Consider the following 22,071-nt stretch of genomic DNA (forward strand, 5'->3'; position numbering starts at 1 on the left):
CTAAAATAATTTTTGTGTGTGGTGCTCACAGCACTGAAAAATGACAAACTAGTAGCCGTTACTTTTTCCTGCATTTGCTTTTTACCATTACATTTAAACAGAGTCTTTGTATTTCTAAGCAGTTACTGTGAGGCCGACCGCTTCCTGTAATTGAAGGTGTATTGATCCATAACCGTGCTCCAGTGTCAGGTAACACTGTCCCTAGTGCACACTTTGAGTCTGACCTCTTTATATATCTGCCATTATGCTCATACACATCCGGCCACATGTGAAATGTGAGAGGCATGCAGTGTTTGATTTTCGTGCAGGTAACCCTTCATCTGTACTTCCTTTTATTTCAATACATGTGGCACAAGGTCTAACGCATGAGTGGCAGTTTTGATTTAACCTCAATTTACCCTGTGAGTGTTTGCAGAGTATGCTTTTATTAAGTGCCTGGGTTTTTTTAATGGTAGGAGAGGCAGAAACGAATGTTTCTTTCTCTTTCCCCCCTCACCTACATTTTTCCAATCAAGTCTGTGGATGTGAACCAGTTGGCTCACGGTCAGCAGGTCATTCACTTTAACCTTCATGCTGCTGTCACGCTTTAAGGTAGCTTTCGCGCCAACATGAGCTACATCAGCAAAAACAAGCCGGTTGAGCAGACTGCGGCTGCACATATAGGAATAATATTCCATCCACCAGCGCTGCCAAGACGTAGAAAACACTATTACCAAGTCAGAAATCACACAGATGGTCGTGTGAAGATGAGAATGTGAAGCTGACTATCTCTGCCAGTGTCTCTGTGGTCCACTGGGGACACTCCATTGACTGACTTCTAGATTAATTTAGTTCCCACAATAGAACCTATGGGCATGGATGTCTTCAGCTACCAGAAACGCATTAAAATAACCCAGGCTTTGTGTTTGTATGGCTCACAGAGGTCAGTGATGTATGATATGGGTTTCTCTGCCGGGATAATGAGTCTAGCTGACTGTGCTAATGATCTGCTGTGTTAAAGGATAATTAGTTTTGGCTCTTCTTGCACTTTTCAAACGGATCAGGATACGTTTATTATTGTTTTACAAATAGCTGGGGCGTTTCCCAGCAACTGTGTCAAATCTATTGTACATTAGCAGCTCCTTATATTGAAAGCATGAGTGAGGACACCCTGAGTCGACAATAGATACACTTAGTGTACTGTGGTGTTGACTTCAAATCATTATATTTAAAAACTTAAATATAGTGAAATAAATACTACATAATGTTAAAATAACGATAGCAAATGATGCTGTTTACCTTCTGAATGTAGGAACAAGATGTTGTGTTATGACCAAAACAATGTGAAAGCTTCTGTCTTTACGCCACTGACTAACGTAATGACTGCAGTATCAAGTAGTAATCAATACACAAGTCTCAAGCAGAGATATTTAATAGGCCTTTTTCACAGCAGACATTTTGACATGATAGAGCAGGAAAAACAACTATAATTTATGTTATTAGTTATATCAAGTCAAAATGTCTGGTTTGAAAACAAAACAGAAAATTACATTTACATGATACTGATTTGAACTTGTTTTGATATGTAATGCAGACCAAATTCTGTTTTTTATCAACATAATGAGGAAATGTTGTTAATGAACCTGCATGAATCTGCAAAGTCATAAATTGCTCACACAGAACATATCTAACACCAAATATCAATATCAAAACAACGACTGACTGTTTTCTCTATATGTGCCCATAGCAACTGCAGCAGAATTCATTCATGTTTTTATGGTTACACTTAGGTACTCAAAGCATTTGGTTCAGGTTAGAGAAAGACTTGGTTAAATGCTTGAACTGCCACATGCCAAAACTGCTGTAAATGCAAAAAAAAAAAGCCATATCCGTAGGCTGTAGCCTAAAGCCTTTGTTTAGTGTCCTACGGGTATGTTTGCTCTTCTAGGATGACACAATGCAACAGAGACCTTTGCACGATTCTTTGCTATCTTTGCCTCGAAATGTCTACAAATCCCCAAGGGTATAGTCGTAGTAAGAGGCAGGAACACTTCCTCTTGCAGGTGGAAGGATGACTTGGCTGATGAGTTCCAGTGTTTTCTGTCATATAATTGGTCACCAATAGTTGAGACACATTTTTATGTTAATCATGAAGATTAACATAAAAATAAACAAAGCAATGCTGACACAAACCCTGAGATTTCTTTACTGAAGCTGCAGAAAGTAGATTTTTGTGCAGACAGCAACCTTTACATTTTTATGAATAAAAGAAAATAGAAATATAATTATAACCACATTCATTCACTGTGTAATCGGATAAAAATCTCACTTATTAATCAAGTCATTTTCAGGGTTTTCACATAGGTGGGATATTTATTGATCAATTACACTGAGTGGTGAGGTGTGACAGTAAAAACCATGGTTAGTCGACTTGTGGGTCACATACTCTGTAAGCAGATGGACTGAAGCGAGCTGCTGGATGTATAACAGCTGTGAATTTGTCTCTTTCACATCTTCACCTTCCTTATAGAACACAGTGACCCTTACTTCCTTCTCTAACATATGGGAACATTTGGATTTTATCCAATTATCCAATGTTAATGGCTAAAATGAGACCAATGCCAAACAAAGTGTTGTTTTCTTTTAGTTCAGATTCTATTGATCGCGTTGTTTTCGCTCTTGCTTTTCTGTCTCATTAGTCTCTACTCTCTTTCTTTCCTCTGTCCTTTCTTCTCATTCCTCATGTTCTGTATATGAAAGGCTGAATGTGTGAGGTCATACAGGGCCCTTCTACATGTTTGTGTTAAATTCCCATCTGTATCATGTTATGACCTGCTGAGGTGTGCATTAAATCAGGAGACGTGTCAACCAGAGCACCCAGCTAATGGGAGCCGAGGTTGGGGCACTTTGGCCTTGTTTTTACAGTAGTGTTGAAGAGTAGAAAATACACCTTGGAAATCAATGTTGCTTTCCTTCTCTTTCTTGCAGTCTCAGCAAAAGTGCATCGTGATCTTCGCCTTGGTGTGCTGCTTCGCCGTACTGGTGGCGCTGATTTTCTCAGCTGTGGACGTTTGGGGTGAGGACGAAGACGGGATCACAGAGGACAACTGCAGCAAGAACTGCAGGTGAGAAATGCAGAACCACAAACGTACAGTTTGTCATCCATGGACCCCTCAACACAAGTTATGGTCTTTGTGTGGACACATTTGTGAACAGTCTATTCTATTTCATGGCATTTCCCACAAGCGTTAAAAGTAATTAATTGTAATACTGTAAATCTATGGTTGACCTCTAATTTATGCCATTGGTGTCAGTAGTTTCTATGAATAAAACCCAGTTTTCTGTAACGCTTATTTTGTGTGTTCCACCAGCCTCCATTGCTAGAAACAAATGATTATAAACTGCAGTTTAGAGGCTGCAGACCTCTCATAGCAGCAAAAACACATAACAAATCTGTGTTCCCTCAACCTGATCCTATTGTAGCCACCCTCACCACCCTGAAGTGATGACCAGGCTGTTCTGAAAGTTACTTTATACCAGACTATAGCAAGTTTCTACAGTCTAAGTTTTATAGAAAGTGAGTCCCCAGACGAAAAAGCCTGAAAACCACTGCAGTGTGTCCTGGTGGTCCAGAGTGAAACTGGTTGATCAGCAGTCATTTGGCTGATACAGCAGTCCCCGTTCTCCTAGTCTCCAATTCCTACTGGTTCCATTAGACTCTTATCATTCAATTTACTATTCAGCCCTGAATTACTTCCGTTTTTCTCTTTTATTACGTCTGTGTCCATCTTCTCTCTCCCTCTTCTTCTTCAAATTAGCCATTTAACAGCGTTCCAGAGAACTCTGTCCGGCAACTTGTGAAGCTGAATTGGACTCCTCTCCTCCTCTGAAGGACTCCTGGAGCTTGGGGGTAGAATGAGAGATAAATGAGAGGCTGGGGGAGGGATGATGGGGAGCATGGGTGAACCAGATGGAGGGAGAAGAAGAGGAGGATATCGGGGTAGATTTGCAGTTGAAATGAGTGAGAGATGAATAGATTCATCAGCTGTTATTGTCGTGCTGTCTGGGATGATGGGGGCCTTGTCAGTTCCAGACTTAACTCCAAACAAATATCAGAAATGTGTGCTGTCAGATTTCCAAGTTTGCACAGTTATATATATCCCATAAACTTAATGATGAAGTTTTAATGTGACATGCATCATTTGAAAGTGCTATAAGGTGTGCAAGTGTAATATAATTAATGATTTCCTAAGGTATTTCGCTCAAAGCAATTTCCACTGAGAAAGTGGTAGATTACTATGAGACTGGTACATTCATAATAGGGTGCAGCGAGCCCTGCTCATGCTCACTTAAATTCCTAAAGGTACTCACAATTCATCAAAGGAAATGTATGTGTCATTTCCAACACAAGTGTTCATACTTTGAAAATGATCCAGTGATGAACTTAAAATGAAATCCAAAACTTTTCTTACTGAATAATCGAATTACTGCACACTGGTTTGCTGTGGTGCCTTGCAGCCATTACTCTCCTCTCACAGGAAAAAAAAAAGCTCTTTCTGAGCCTTTTAGCATCCCACATAATGACTCAGCAGCTTTTTTGTTTGTGATGTTGTAATTTAGAAATGTCACACACAGCTGGTTGTTTTGTTGTGTAGATTTCCCTTATATCTGTTTTTGCCTGCATAATGAATTATGCTTAAGTTTGCAATTCAAGGACAGGAGACCTGACATAGGTTGATGCTTTTGTGCATCTACAAAGTCAAAAAAAAAATCTCCCCCTGGTCCAGATTCTTGCTTCATGTCTTTGCCTGGCAGAACTATCAAACATATCATCAATTTGATTGATATTTTTCCCACTGAGGGTGAACAACTTGACTGCAGTACAACATGATTCCTCTTAAGCTTACAGCTGTGTGCGTTGCTTGGTTGTTGTAGCAAAGTGGGAACAGCTTATACCCTGTCATCTGATTTCATCCAAATGCCAGTCCGACATATCCCTCATGTACATGTGTAATTGCCTGGCGTCAGACGGCTGATGAGCAGGTTAGTATTGATCTTCAGCTGCCGTCTGGAATAACAGAAACCATGCTTGGAAGGCCAGACTTAACTTATCCTTAGAATCTGTGGAGCTTTCAGCACCTCCTGAGCAGGCGGCTGCTGCAGGATACAAGATTTCAAAACATTTCTGAGAGCAAATGTGCCATCCTCCCATCAGTATTTTACAATGGGTGGTTCCTGCAGCTTATCTTGTTTTGTTGAATAGACGTAAGAAAACAGGTGAGTATAAAGACATGAAACAGTACTGTGTACATTATGTGTGATAGTAAAATTAGACAGTCACAGTAAGCAGGACTATACTGCTCAGTACACTGACATGGCCTTCTTACCGACTGCATAGATACTCGATGTAAAACAGTTAATTGGATTTCGGTGCATTGTCTCAAATACTCAAAAAGTCTTTGTTCGAATGTTTTGCTTCGATTTCTAAATCCAACACTGAGTTAGTAAGTACAGTCCTTAAATGAGTGATGATGAGGGAGTTGGGATGCACCTTTAAAGTTTAAAATATGTCTTAGCTAAGACGTGAGTAATGTGTAAATTGGTTGCAAGTGAATATTTGTGTGTTTCAGAGTGGGTAGTATTCAGGCAGTTTAGAGAGAGTGCTAATGTATCTGGAGAATATTTTTTCTGATAATTTAACACAATTTTCACAGTTAACATCATTATTAAACAACATTTCACGGCAGATATGTTGATCATTTTGAATTTTACCACTTTTACTCTCCAATCTGAACAAGTCGAGCTGACGTAAGGTTTGTCAGTTAAGCTGGCGAGTTCAGTTAATGATGCAACAATTACACCTGACAGTTTGGTGTCAGTATTTAGTAACAACTAATCTCTCCACATAGTAAACACCTAGATGACAACTTGAATAAGTTCGAACTTAAAAGGAACGGGTGCAGCTGCAGCTCCAAGGCAAAGAACAGAACACAATTTCAGACTTCAAAAACCTAATTTAGATCTTTGCTGAGGCCAACACAAAACAAGAAAAACTACTGACAGAATGGTCAGAGGAAAACTACTGTACAAGCCACAGAAACTAGGCAACCAAACTAATCAAACAGCTCTCTTGGATGAGGCAGGACACTGTGGAGTGACAGTCGCTTGCGGATGGCGTGTCTGAGACTCAGCAACCAGCATGTGGAACATCATCCTGTAGCTACAGTGTAGGAGCTTAACAGGTCTGGAAAATGATGAGGCAGATCAGTCAAAGCAAACTATTAGCCATCAGTCATGTCTGGGAACAGCAGTTGTGACAGACAAGGAACAATTTAATTAACTAAGTACTTGTAGTCTACATTCATTTGCATTAAACACAGAGGCTTCAGTGTGGTTGAACTTTCAGATAGCGGTTTGAAATTTACATAGTAAGCATGTTTACCGTATAAACAGTGTTTCGGTAGACCTGATGAAACATGGGACTCAACATTTGCCTTTAAAATGAATCTCATGCTGGAAGCAGAACTGCAGCAGGTCCTGTGGTACCCATATTAATGTTCTCGTTGCTGTACACCCGGAGCTCAGGGCAGCTTATGAGAGGGAGGGTAATTTATATCAGATGTCAGGAGCTGACTCCGTCGCTCTGATTTTTTCTCTAAGCACAGTAACAGGCACACAGTATCAAGTAATTGGGATTATAACATACATTATCCTGACACACTTGAGTGATTTTTATATGATGTTTACTGTTTATTTAACCTGTGAACTTACCTCAGCAGTGACAGCTTTGTAATGGAATAAAACATCATGAGTTAATCATACCAGAATAAATTTAAGTGATCCAACTGTGCTCACACTCTCTCTCTCTCTCTCTCTCTCGCTCTCTGTCGCTGTCTTGCTGTTTCATGTAAGCACAAACACCCCATTTGGTTTACACCACTTATCGGCTGCTAAGGCTGAATCACACCCATGAGTCCGCAGATGAGTTACAACGGAGGGGACACCACTGACTGCATGAAATCAATGAATCCTTTGCAGGCAGAAATAACCGCTGCGTCCCTGCTTTCTCTTCTTTGACTACCAAAATCTGTCTGGCTGCTTGAACAGTCTCAGAATCACCATTCATCATACCTCAAAGCCATTAGAGTGGACTGAGAGGATTTCCTTCAGAATAAGATTAACTCTCCTATTCAATCTGTTTTCCATCCATTCTTGTTTTTCTTCATCGTCAGGTGTTTACTGGAGCTGTCCTACTTTCTGCTGTCCTTTCACAACAAAGAAAAATAGTCTACAACGTATGACCGTCAATCTTCACTGTATTAGTTTCCTTTTGTATTTTCACTCTTCATTCTTCATTTCACTCACTCTCAGGGTTCAGTCTTCAAACTGTGTGTCTGACAAATGGAAGAACCACCAGTCCACCAGAATAAAAAACCCCAGTGACATATGAACCGACTTTACTTGTGACTCTCCCAAACTCTGCTTCAATAAACATATTGATCGGCATATTCATGAGCAGAAATTAGCATGTTATCATCACAGAGGGTGTGAGTCCTATAGTTTGACCCTTGGCCACGTTCCAAAACCTGACCCAGCTTTACTTTAGCCAGGAATACTGTGCAGCTGGCAACTTGCCTCTCGATGCAATGCCAGTACATTATCACCTGCAGCACATGCTCCCGCCAGTGTGCCCTTGAGTGATGCACTCGCTAGACCCTGAGCTGTCACACTTTGGCTGACCCTGTGCGCTGACTGGTCCGTTTGCTAAGATCTATTCGTTATTACAGAGCACTCACCAGGGAGTCCACCAGGACAGACTCCCCTAATGTTTCATAGCCAGAAGTTTAAAAAACCAAGGAGAATTAATCTTGTTTTTCACCAGTTCATAGAAACTCTTTCTAATACAGTTTAGAGATGGTGCTCCATAAATGTGATTCCAACTTGATTAATGACATCAACCTTACACTGAGCTTTCCAAAGTTTTGGACCAAATAAGCAATTTGATTACATTCACATTTTACCAGCCGGCTAAGAAGAACAATCAACACACAAGCACAACGAAAACACTCCACACCAGCTGCACTAATCAATATTGTTATATCCACAGTGGATCAAATGACTGTGTGTAATGTCAATTGCAATTGTGCAATTTCAGATAAGCCCACTGCACACTACCTGCCCAGCAACAAAGGGCACACACGCAAAGTTAGCGACCAGCTGGGGAACATAATGGAGCATTTCGCAGCTGAGGAGACACACATGTCTATCAGGAGTTAGAGACCAGGAAACCAACCACCAACCAGCAAATTGAATTTCAGTCATGATATCATTCTGTCCATGTCTGCACTGATGAGATTAATGGTTGTGCTTGAATAATGTTGATTGGACTAAAATGATGTTCTGTTTAATAAGAGTCCTAAGGTATAAGATTATACTTGGCATATTCCTTGCTTCACTGCCACCATGCACACTTTCACCATGACTTAGTGATGAGCACGGCAAATAATGTTTGTCATATTAGGTCCACGCTCAACTTACCGGGCCACCAAACCAATCACATGCAAGTGAATAAGTGGCTTTGCTAGTTTCTTGGATAGCATTTTATCCAGAGACTTAATAATCAGTCACAGAGGTGCTGCAGGATTTACATCTGAGCTGCTCACCCTTGCCGATCTCCCTCTCCCCTTTTTTTTGTGTGTCTGTTAAGATCCAGTTGGTGGAAATCGATGCCTAAGCCAGATACAGGGAGAATGCAGTGAGTGTTGGAGCTTGTTAATAGCCTGGTTCCGTGTGGCTGCAGATCTAGGGCTGCCATGGGTAATTTAATTTGTTGACTCCAGCGGTAATGCCCCTGTCGTTTTCAGGCATCCCGATGGGGTAAAGTGGGAACTGGAAATACATTAGGGAGAGCAGAGAGTCTCGGTTAGCCAGATAACTTGACATTACACCGTGACAGGAAATGCAGGGATATTCACAGTGATGTATACAAAACATTAAAAAACAAAACAGCTATCACTGAGAACATTTTCCACATCATTTAACATTCAGGTTAATGGTACAGTTTTATTATAAAGAGAAATACCTGACTGCACTGAATTGTTCAGCAGAACTCACGGATGCAGATATTCTGTTCTTCATGCAATCCACTGAATCTGACGTGAAGTCAATTTTTATTGCCATTGTTTGTGATTTAATTGTATTATTCATATACAATGCCTGCTGAAACTACAGTATATTGCTCCAGACTGCTGATGATGACATTAAAATGCACCATGTGATAGCATAGGGAGTAGTGTATATGAGAAACCAACAAGAATACAGCAAAAATGCATCCCGTTCCCCTGACTAGGTGAAATTGAATCTTCACTGCTGACAGCTCTGAACTCAACCTTCACTTATTCTCGGCCCTTGCCAGAGGAAACCTGTACAAGATTTAATGATGGTAAGAGCATGGTGGTGTAGAAATCTTGATTTGTCTCATTAGGCTAACGATCCAGAGAAAGTGGAAGAAGTGCGCTTTTAGCTAATTTGTCATGGAGTAGATTTTACTGAGGTGAGAAAGAATATAACCTCATTTCAGTCGCACTGAAGCTCATAATAATTTTGCCACTAATGCAAACACATAATTGCTTTGTGAAAGACAATGAACCACATCTTAATTTTTTCTGCGTTTTTCCATTAACAGGTCTCTATGGCCTGGCCTAATGATGCATTTTTGGATTTTTGCAGCCTTTTTTAATGCACCTTTAAAGCTTCTTTGCTCAGTTTTTTCTCACTATTCTCTACAGAGCAGTGCTTGTTGAGAACATCCCAGAAGACATCTCCTTCTTGGACAATGGTACATCCCACGTGCCTCTCTCAGTGGGGCTGTACAACCTACTGGACCGAGCTATCCGGGTCGTAGAGATAGTTTCCCCGCTGTGGCTCCTCAACTCCTCTGATTATGAATCCAGCTTCCAGCCGGCTGCCAGACAGGTAAAACCAGAGCAAGCCTACAGAGACTTGACTCTGAAGTTTATTTAAATTTTGTGCCTGTTTTTACCTTTTGTCTGTCTCCTCTTCTGTGTCTTTGCATGAATTGGCCTCTTCACCTCTCCTACTTAATAATCAGTTGTAGAGGAAGAAGTGCTCCGATCCTTTATTTCAGTCAAAGCACCAATGCAACAATGTGAAAATACTCTCTTACCTTAGTAGCACAAAGTATTATCAGCAAAATGGTAAAGTAAGACAGTATAATAAATGATAATTCATTGTATTCACTCTGCATAAAAACGGCCCCTGTATGTAATATATTATCATTATTAGATTATACAACATTATTAGATTGTTAATGAAGCATAAAAGTGCAGGATTTTACTCTTGCAGCTTTTCAAAGTCGAACTATAAATGGTCATAAGATAAATCTGGGGTCATGAGATGATTAATGTGACAGGAATTAAGGAAAAAAATAATGTTTTTTATTGAGAATATTCTCTAATTTTTGCTTTTTTGTGAAATAATGCATCATTTTGCTTGTTGAACAGCAATTAAAAAAAAAACACCTGAGAAGTTTAGCTGTGAAATCATTCTTTGGTGGTACTATTAACATCTCATACATATCTAACATGACAACCAACCAACCAACTTGACACTGCCATAAGACAAAGTAGTGAAAGCTTCCCAGAATGCACCAAGTAATCGGGTTTACACACAGAAGTCATTCAACTAAAAGATATTTCTTCTTCTGCCAAGACAGACAATAATGTCAAAGTAGACCAAATGACAGTGTGATGTCAGTGAACAGCCACAAATGATCCCCAAAGTGGGAAATCAATAACTGTCCTTTTAAGATTGTACTTGATGGTCAAATGCAAGTCTGGACTATTTTCTGGCTGCTTGAAGCGAGCTATTCATTTTGGATTTGAACTGGATGTTTGTCATTGGTATATGACTTTCAGTTCACACACACACACACACACACACACACACACACACACACACACACACACACACACACACACTTTATATTTTTCATATCTAATGAAAGCCAGAGGCTGTTGATTGGAAAGCTCCTTCAGAGGCCTCAGAGCAGAGAAGAGCTAATGGCCTTTCAGCCTGCAGCAATCTGTCTGCAAACAGTTGCCAAAAAAAGACACCTCATCAGGAGGGAGGCTGGACCAGGAAATTTAATATACGATAAAGGCAAAGCTACAAGGGGTGGAGGTGGAGATGCTCTTGTAGCAGCCATGTGCACTGCACGTCTGTTTGTGTCCTTGATATTTTTGTGAAGGCACATTGAGAAGGATCACTGTCAGTTCTGTGTGGCAACTGAATCCTGTGACACCCACAAGTTTAACTGTCAGCTACATCGCCTCAAATCATAAAAAGTGGAAGGAATTCAAGAGAGTTTCCTGTGGCTGCTGACTATATCTGCAAAGACATTAAATGGTATTTTGATTTGCTCAGGCTTCTTTGACTCATCTCTAACTTGCAAAGTTTTCTGCATAAAACCCTGATACTAAACTCATTAATATCACCCAATGGAGGACTTTGTCTTGGAATGAATACAAGCTTAGGAATGTCTATTTACTGCAACACATAAGATTATATTGTAAACTTTACAGGGCAATACAACTTCCATAAAACTGAGGGACTTACTAGATATAGTCTTGAAGGGGAATCATCAAAATTCAGGCAGCAGAGCCTGTGTTTGTCTGGTTCAGGCAGAGCTATTCCAGCCTCAGAAACACTGGATCCTGCATTTCCCACGATGCAGCTACAGTAAATAGTAGAATTTATTAGACACACACTGCTAGGAAATTTCCCATGTCTTTCAATCTCTACATCCCTAGTTTGTAACGCAAGCTTCCTGCCAAAGCAGCAGGAACAGTCATTCTATAAAATTCCAATATGTTATGAAACAACAAACTTTCCGATATCAACCATGTCTCTTCTGGCAGGGTTTGGTGTAAAGAAATCTTTACTGACAGAATAAAATATTAGACATTTCTTTTGGGTATTGAAATGGAATCCAGTTTACCAAATTCATGTCAGTTTTATCAAAACTTTAAAATCCCACTTTAGCTCTTAAGATAAACCATTGTGGGATAGCTTAAGTGAAAGCTTTGTTTCACTCTTGTACTTCAAAATAACCTCTGACATTTGCACATAAATAACTGCTGTGATATACAAGAGTGAATCAGTATACATAGTTTATGGATATTTTAAAGATGTGCTGTTAGAAAGAGCAGAAGTCTGGCTGAACAAACAAAGAAGAGTGTCACCCACAAACATGAATACTTCATCAAAATGAATCCACCAAAAATAGAAACAAGACATCACAGCGGCCGGGTGCAGATAAGTGATCCATGGGAAATGTAGCACAAAAATAGCACATAAATGACATCTGATGATGTCACAATATTAACGAAAATCCAAAAACTAAACAAGAGTCTTGCCTGAATACACACTGCATGTATTTCATGTGACAGTGGTGATTTGTTGGTGTGTTTGCCTCAGGGCAGGGCTCTGCTGTCCAGGCTGCAGGGGCTAAAAGCAAAAGGAATCCAGCTGAAGATCTCCAGCGGGATGATTGACTCGACAGAGCTCAAGATGCTCGCCAGACACAGTCAGCGCTCACTCTCACTGTATTATACATTCTGTGTGTCTGTTTGTGTTCAAACATGCTGCAGCTTAGCTCTGTCTGTTTAGTCTGCTGACTGTCCCCTCTCCCCATTTGTCCTCCTCAGTCCTTTCAGTCTCTCACTCACTTTCCATCTTTCCTCTCATCTGCCTTTGTGTCTTTCTGTCTGTGGTCTGATCTCTTTTTATCCCTCTCCTTGTCTCACATACAAGTCACTTTATTTCAGCCTCTTTGTTTTTCTTCTTGCCGCCTTTTGTCTGTTTCCTGACATCTCTGCTTCACTTTCTCTCCATTTCTAGATGCTGAGGTCCACTAGTGAACATGACAGCGCTGACCAAAGGCCAACTCCTCTCCTCCTTCTGGGTGGTCGACAGGAGACATTTCTACATCGGCAGCGCCAGCATGGACTGGAGATCCCTGGCCACAGTATCTAAAAAAAACACCACACATTACAGAATACACACAGAAACGCACATACTGTAGTCCTTCACTCACATTTATACTTAAACATATTCATATACACACACACAAAACATGAATGACAGAGCTCACTCTGTCATTCATCTTTTAAGAATAATCTAATGCAAATTGTTACAATTACAGTTTAAACCATGTGTTGTCATTTTGTATCCATCTTTACAGATTTACATGAGATTTAATTACATAACAAGTCGTGTATTCCCTAATGTGAAGTGCTTTGATTAGCCTTTTCTACTGGCTCAGACTCAAACGTACAGCATTTTATTTGAAATTCCTCTTGAAATCTGCAGCATCTAAAATAACTTATGCAGACAGATTATATAACATATACAGTCTGTGTGCCATGAACAATCACTAAATAAGGGCTTTGCTTTAAGTTTTTACTCTGTGGTGATGTTTACATGTTTTTAGATAGAGGGTTTAGTTGAGGGGTCCAAACTGCACCATATGCAGCATTGCATTCATGTAAAAGTTATGAGCCCTATCAAAAAAAAAATTTGTACAGATAGTCATCTTATATTATGCATGAGTTACATGTCAGTGCCTCCTCTTCAAAAAGTCATAGAGTGGATGCATGGGAGCATTAAGTAAGGGCATGTAAGGTGATGGCATCCAAAAATAGAAAGTGGCCATTCTTTCATCTCCATCTTCAAAGCTGGTTATCTTTGGTTCATTGAAGTGTAGTCCCGTTTGTTAGGCAGCTTCATCTATATTTAGGTGCCTAAAGATACAAGGGGAAGATGAAGTGAAGGAGCTCAAGATGGCCAACAAAAAATCAAACTTTATTTGGACATATGTGTTTTATACTGTACACCTGATTGTAATTCTTAAAGAATTCCATTTCACCAACCACTATTAATTATTGGTAATTTACTTAAAAATTCTTGCAGCTATATGCACAACTGCAGACATAGGCCATTTGTTTGTTTTTGCCTTCAGCAGACACACTAAGTGGAAGCAACACGCCTCCAGAGGCCAGAATCGAATGAAAGATATCAAATGTTATTTTCATGAATGACTGTGAAAGTCAAATGAAAAGTCACATTATGGACTGTATTTTTAGCTTTTTCAGATCACATGTTGGTATGTTTTGAGGGAGACAAAAGAGGCCGTGTTAAGTAAGACTTTAGTGAGTGGGATCTGAGCTTTATCAGGGATACTTTGCTCTCGTAAACACTGCAGGGAGAGAATGAATGTGTGGAGGAAATGAAAGACAGAGGAGGCAATTTAGAAGCTGAGAGGCTGAGATGGAGAAGTGCCTCTTTGAAATGAAAATTCTGCAGCGGGCAAAGAAAGAAAAATGAGAGCAGAGAGAGGAAGCACTGTAGAAGAACCCTGTAACTTGCTGTAACGATGGTTGAGCATTTTTCTCAATGATGGTGAAAGTAATGATGATAATGTTCAGGATAATTATGAAGATATGGATGTAAATGTGGGCTGTGTCCATGCTAAAGTTGGTCTAACAGAAGTTTTGTTTGTTTTCCAGAGGAAGGAGCTGGGTGTGTTGGTATACAACTGCAGCTGTCTGGCTCTGGACCTCCACAGAGTGTTCAGTCTGTACTGGGGGCTCCAGTATAAAGACTTCATCCCTTCCTTCTGGTCCAAGCGCCTCTTTGCTTTATTCAACAAGAACACACCTCTGGAGTTCACTCTCAACAGCACCAAGGCTCAGGCCTACATCTCTGTAAGTCATTGTTTGTGTGGTACATTAGTCACAGCAATTCTTTTACCGGGTGGAAATTCTTTGTGGATACATCAAGGACAAGGTTAACGTGCCAACACATAATACAAGACACACCTTGTACTAATGGCACAAGTAAAGGAGGCAGGCTTGTATAAAAGAGTTAGATTTCAAAAACAAACATTTAAGTGATTGTTTAACATATAAGACATCTGTCAATTTCTTGAGTTTCCTCCTTGACTATGCAAACAGTGTTTAGTATTTGTGGTCTATAGTTATACTTTACAACCTCAAGTTTACCTAGTAAACCAGAGACTGATGATATTAGACAATAGCATTCAATTTCATTCCATAGATTACACTCAAAGATACATTACATTTAAGTGGTGGCTCATATAATTCAGTGACAGGAATTGTTGACTGTTGAAGAACGAGCTTCAGTGTTTGGCTCAATTTTTCTGATTTTGTGGACAAGTCTGTATTTCAGTTGTAGAGAAATAAAATCCTTTTTCACAACATTTTGACATCTTGAATCAGGAAAGCACCTTATTGGTATTGAAAAATTTTGACATGCCTTGGTGTAAATGATAACATTAATACAACTGCCATGTAGTTGAGCTAGTTTCAGCGTTTCAGTGTTGTGCATGCCGGCTCGCTGGGACATTTAATGGAACTGAGTCGTCGTTAGTGAAATTTGTTTCACCTGTGCGGCACCTGTTAACACAAGTCTAACCAATTATTTCCACTTTTGTTGAACTCCCAAGTTCATACAATCAAAAAGACAGAGCTCGTCTCCAGGTCTAATGCAGCTGAACAGAACAGACACACAAGTAACCACAAAAAAGAAAGAAAAGAAAACCCATATAATCACAGTAGGCGCAGAAAAGGTTCCACAACATGCACAGTCGCACTCCACACTTCGCCTCCATATACTCAAGAGACTTCGGATGCAACAAAAGTTCACCAGAATGTGCTCCAAAAGAAGGTGAACATAAAAATCGACCTTTGTTTATATAATATTTTGCCGAAATAAACAGGTTGCTAGGTTACAGAAATCCATCATTCTTGTACTTTTCTCTTTTAGAGAAATATCTGGGACAAGCAGGTGACCATGGAGATCCAGTCGTCAAAGTCTTTTCAAAATCTGCAAATACACATACATGCAAAAAGAGTAAAAATGTTGACTAGCTTAAGCAATATTTTACAAAACACATAAATAACATTTACTTGAAGTATTTGTGTAGGATTTCATTACAGGTGTACAACTGATTTAGAATCTAAATGTATTTGAGTAGTTATTTAATGATTTGATTATTCCATTTCTTGTAGGTATCTATGGTTAGAGGTGGTAGCATAGCTGCAATCCTTGTTTGAGTTAAAGAGTCTTTCACAAGATGAATTACAGCAGTAATTAATGCCCTTATAACAGAGGTGAACTGTCTAATTGAGCAGCTGAGATAATACATCTTAATGAAAGTGTCATGTTCTTAAAGAGCACCAACATCATCCGCAAGTGAAGAATAGACCAGATGCCCTTTTGTTTCCACTCACCATTGGACAGATCCTTACAATTCTTAAAGGTCCCATATTGTATGAAGTGAGATTTCCATGTCTTATCTTGTTTATAACAGGTCTAGGTGCTATATTCATATTCAAAGTGCTCAGTCTACAGAGAAATGTACACAGCCCATATACAGAAACTGTGCCTTAAAACGAGCCATCAGGACCTCTGTAAATTTGTTACAGACTGTCCAGCCAATTGTCCTTTAGGTGAACAATAATGATGATGAGAGCTGAGATGGTTGTTATGGTGATAAGTGTTAATGGTCATGATGGTAATTCTGTCCTTTGTGGGTTAACATCATTGTTGTAATAAACATCTGTGACAACTTTTCCATGTGTATTTTTTCAGAGAGGAGTAAACAGTCCCTGGTTGTGCATCATCTTATCACCCAACACCAACACTTCCTGATTGTCTTCGCTGCCTTTGCTCTTCTGTTGACAGAGCTCGCCAGATGTTTTCATCCCCAAAGACCGTAGCAGTGATCTGGAAGCCATTTCCTGGGTCATCCAAGAAGCCCGCCATTTCATTTACATCTCCATCATCGACTACCTGCCTCTCCTCAGCAGCAACGCCCACAAGTTAGAACCACTCTGCCACTGCAAGAGTCGCTTTCTTTGGAATTATTTATCATCAAAAGTCTGAATGCCTTCCTTTGATTCACGTGATTAAACTCTGTGTATGCCTGCATGTCCATCTGGCTGTGTTCCAGCAGTTGAGTGTGTGTGTCTGTATCTGTGCCAAGGTACTGGTCTCGTATCGACGGCCTTATCCGGGAGGCTCTGATCCTGAGGAAAGTGCGGGTTCGTTTGCTGATAAGTTGCTGGGAAGAGACTCAACCACTTACTTTCAACTTCATCTGGTCCCTGAGGAGTCTCTGTATGGAGCAGGCCAACTGCTCACTGGAAGCTGTAAGTACAAGGCCACTACTGTTAACAACTCTAAGATACACTTTATCAGTTCTCACAGCAGCTGTGTGTGTGTGTGTGTGTGTGTGTGTTTGTGTGTGTGTGTAGAAGTTCTTCAACCCCAGAGTGCAGAGGGATGGCACTCTCCAGGGAATAAACCACAACAGGTTTATGGTGACAGACCGAGCCATATATTTAGGTGAGCTCATCGACTAGACTTAATGACTGTGTCCTCTGTTAACACCTCTGTTCACTTCATGCAGATCTCATTTTCAGTGGTCTTAAGGGGATAGTTCAGCATTTTGGGAAGTACAGTTTCTAAGAAGATTAATATCACTATGAATTCTCTACATTAACTATGGAGGTAGAGATGGGAAGAGATTAGCCTAGTTTAGCGTAAAGACTGTAAGCACATAGAAACAAGTGAAAAGTAAAACTGTGCTCACTTATTTGTTTCCTCCTCTGTGCCATAACAGGTAACCTTGACTGGGTGGGGAATGAGTTTACCTTCAATGCAGGAGCAGGCCTGGTGATCAGCCAGTCAGAGGGTATTGACGAGAGGAACGCCACAGTGGTGGAGCAGCTACGGGCTGCGTTTGACAGGGACTGGTTTTCACGTTACACCCGCTCCCTGCAGGCCAATAAGATCCCTGTTTGCAACAAGCACCAGATCAACAGGCTGGTGCCAGTAAAAGCCAGCCACATAGACAATGGACCAGTGCCTATCAGAACAGGCCAGCACGATAACGGACCTGCACCAATGAGAAACAGTCACAAAGATGATGGGCAGGCGGCTGTGAAAACAAAGCACCACGATGATAGACTGAGCAAAATGAGTCCCCAAGGCATTGAAAATGGACTGCTGCCAATTATAGACAGTTATCAAGAGAGGGGACAAGTCAAAATAAGTCACCTTGACACCAGACAGGTACAAATCAAAGGTAGTTACCATGACAATCCAATGGATCCACCCAGTCAGTCATCTGAGAGCAGCGGCAGCAGAGAGATCTTCAATGGATCACTGTGACCGCAAAGCATGATGGGCTCCTTTTCCCTGTATACGTTTGGAAAACTACTGTCTGCCAGTGGTGATGGACTTACATCACTGGGTCTTTGTAGCATTTTATTATTGTAATTTTGTAGAAAACCAAAAAATCTGAAAATTTAAGTAATATCTGGTTTGCGGGACTTGATAATGTACATGGAAGAACTCAGGAAGGAAAGTGGACACTCCTCTGCAGTATGGCACTTTTGACTGATTCTTTCAGAATGAAATCAAATTTTGCTTAAGAAGAAATACTGATAATATTCTGTCATATCTTATTACAATCTTACTATTCATTCAGTCTTTTTTCTGTCCTTGCTGAGGTCTCTCAGAGGTAATGATTGCCTAATTATTGTGTCATTTAAACTGTTTATGGCAGTCTTAATTTATCACCCTTTAAAAGGGGGAATGACACCTGCATGCGTATGCAGATATGGGAGGCAATTGAGCATATGTAGCTACACTAGCTATAGGTAGCATTTAAGATACAGTCCAAAGAAGTGAAAGATTTACCACACAGCTTTTCATGTTGTGGATCTCTGACTTTCCTCACATACTCAGATTGATAGTGGATACTTTGTGTAAATATTCTGAGTAAGTTACTGCGTGTTGAAATAGTACTGCAAACTTATTAACTACAACCAGTAACTTATGATCTTTATCCAAGACCAAATCAGTTTAATAATGGCTACATCTGTGTAATTAAATTAATGGAACCTGCTCATGTGGACCTGCCAAATAACTTATTCAACTGTGTCACTGGACACAAGAACAACGTTTTTCTGTTAAAATATGTAGAACTGTTTACCACTTAAAATTATTTAGACTTGATGTTTATTTACACAGATTCCTGCAAAGGATTTTTAAACAAACACTGAGGAGCAAAAATTTGTCATTTTACACACACTAGAAACAACCTAAGACATGACCATCAAATATTTTATTTTATTGGGGTCATAATTGAATTAGATGAAGCATCTATTTTACTGTGTTCATTACATAATACCAAATGTCCTATGCCAATTGCAGACTACAGCCTTCATTACTATATTTTTTCCCTGGAGGAAGGGGCTATTGATCTGAACGGGTCCTTATATTTAATCATTGCTGTTTCCATACACAAATCCTGGGAAAAGAAGAAGCATTGAATGGATATCTATAATATCTTTCCAAATGCAATGTTGTGACTTATTGAACAAATACTAAGGGAGCAGTTTTTCAAGAGGGGGCCAGAGGGTCTCTGCTGTCAGCCAAATCAATACAATGAATTTTTAACAGAGCTTGACAGTTGCAGTTGCTGCAGTTTAACCTCAAGGACATAGTGGCCTGTAATGTCATGCCTGTGACTGAATATATATTACCTTTACCATGTGCAGTTGGATCTTAATATACAGGATTGTTAGTAAAGAACAAGTCATTTACACTTGACTGAAAGCTTGTAGCAACTTTCATTTGAATTTTGAATGATTGCATGTCACACACTCTCTCCTATGAGTGCAACTTTAAGCAACAATGGTTGTGGTTTTATATTGTAGAAACATTTTTACCTTACAAAGCCATTAATCAAGGAAACAGGAAAACATTACCAGAGAGCTACATAATGATGTCTTCGTCAACAATTTGCAGGGTGTTACAGTCAGTGCTTTACTACAAAAGCAGCACAGGTGCAATCAGTGTTTAGTCTGAATTCAATTAGCAGGAGGAATTTAATAATTTCATTCTGCTGGTAAACTGAAGCTATCACAGTGCACTAAGCTTAGCTGTAATAATGAAAGACAAACAGACCGTCAATGGGGTAAAATAATACAAAGCTCAAACAATTAGTCAGAAAATTAATTGGCAACTATTCTGCTAATCAGCTGACAAACCGATTATCTATGGATCAGATCCAACAAGACACTTGAATATGTAAACATGGGCTTTGAGAAATTGTGATGGGATTTTTGTTTTTTTTGTACTTTTCTGACATTTTATGGACCAAACAATCGACTAATCAGTAAGTTACAGCTTAATCAATAATGAATGTAATTGTTAGTTTCCACCTTAAAATACTATAACACCTGATTTCTAGTGGAAATCATCTAGTGTTTCACCAGTTTTCAGAGCAAATATGTATTGTATACAGTACAGTAGAGTATAGTTGTGCCTGCTCTGTTTGTGAAGCAGGTTAAACATAAGCCACTACACAGACTCATTTCTGTCATAATATGTTCCATATATGTAAAGACGGGTTACAAGCTGCTGAACCACTAATAGCAGTGGAGGATCAAACATTTGGCAGTCAGAAACACACCCTTTGACAATTGTAATCTGGTTATGATGGATAACTTCTGCCATCTAGAGGATGTCATGAGAACAAGAACTCTGTTAACTGCTGCAATATGACATGTTAATTTTTAAAAATCAGTCTTGATTAAGTAGTATATATATATATATATATATCTTGGTTTACAATTGTTTATATGAAAGTTCATATAAATTATATATTGCCTTTTATATATTTTATATAAAATATATAAAAGGCAGCAACAGGAGAATATAAATGATTTTCCTGCTAAAGTCTGAACTGAAAATATGTTGATAGTTACTGTTTCTTGATATCAAGAGATGACAAAATTATACATTTTTGAAAAACACTACATATACAGTATAACATGGAATCAAGCAATGCTAATAAAACAGTGAAGTATAAAACATACGTAATAAAAAAACAAATGTTTAATTCCAACATGCAAAAAACTGACGTACTTTAAAAATATATTTTTTTGCTGCTATATGTGTGCCCTGACACTTTGTCTTTCTGTGTGACACATAACCATTAATCCATCCATAAACTGATTCATAAATCTCTTGTATAAAGCAAACACAATCACAGTTTCTCCATACAGAGTGAGTAGAACTTGAAGAGCATTATCGAAATAATAATATCCACATTTTATTGTAAAGCACTACTTCCCCACACTGTACTGCTTGTAATCTGACTGTAGTCAGATTCACTACTTTATGCTGCTATTGTGTAAGATTATTATACTGGAACAGGAATGCTGCTAATGTTCCCTGTACCCAGGTCTTCATGTACTTTGCTTGTTTATTTGTTTAAAAACTATTTTGATCATGAAAAACAGTGACTATTTTCCAGTTAGCATGGACCAGGCAATACATGCAAATGAAAAGAAAAAAAGAATGTTTCTTTATGACCTGTGTACTGACTGTGTGTCTATCCTTCCATTGACACTAAAGTAAACTTGATACTGAAAAAGATACTTTTTCTTGAAGTCAAAATGGAAAGTACATGGGTTTGAGATAGCTGCATAGTTAAACACAATGATGCTCACTGTAAAAGCTTTTTAATGTTGCATACCTTTATTCTGTTGAATCTTTTTGGCATGACTGCAGCTTGCATGCCCTGCCTTTATGACCTGTGCACAGTAGCTACGAGCCTTTCAAGAGATGATATTAATGAAATCTTATATACCTTTAAAAATACAAAAGGAATGTATATTTATTGAATATCCTTGTTAATGCACATTACTGAATTATCTGATCACTACATTTTTACTCTTAATAAAAAATACTAAGTAGTCTTACCTTTTTTTTCTGTGTATGTGGGTCTGTTTAAGTATAACTGACTTGGCTTTCTTTAACACAAAGGCTGTTAATTTAAGCAACATGGCTTACTTCAGAAGGTAATCCTTAGTACATCACTGTACAGTGCCTGTCAGTCAGGTCATATATCCTGAACAGACAGGCCTTATGGCAAGCAGAGGAGTATCCAGGTTGCTAGAGGGAGCATGA

The 22,071-nt window shown here is 39.3% G+C and overlaps 1 pseudogene across 1 annotated transcript in view; it reads left to right on the plus strand.

The window, feature by feature from the left end:
• Positions 1-21,861, plus strand: part of LOC111645314 (inactive phospholipase D5-like) — a 48,733-nt pseudogene extending 26,872 nt beyond the window's left edge. The window contains exons 2-10 of the transcript XR_015436312.1: positions 2,968-3,104; positions 9,768-9,954; positions 12,478-12,586; positions 12,901-13,027; positions 14,568-14,765; positions 16,768-16,904; positions 17,069-17,234; positions 17,340-17,430; positions 17,708-21,861. The product of XR_015436312.1 is annotated as an inactive phospholipase D5-like (transcript). The remainder of the gene's footprint in view (positions 1-2,967; positions 3,105-9,767; positions 9,955-12,477; positions 12,587-12,900; positions 13,028-14,567; positions 14,766-16,767; positions 16,905-17,068; positions 17,235-17,339; positions 17,431-17,707) is intronic.
• Positions 21,862-22,071: the final 210 nt, after the last annotated feature.

This window comes from Seriola lalandi, unplaced genomic scaffold, assembly GCF_002814215.2.
Source record: "Seriola lalandi dorsalis isolate HSWRI2012SDOR001 ecotype SW California unplaced genomic scaffold, Sedor1 jcf7180002054948, whole genome shotgun sequence".
Taxonomy (NCBI): Eukaryota; Metazoa; Chordata; class Actinopteri; order Carangiformes; family Carangidae; genus Seriola; species Seriola lalandi.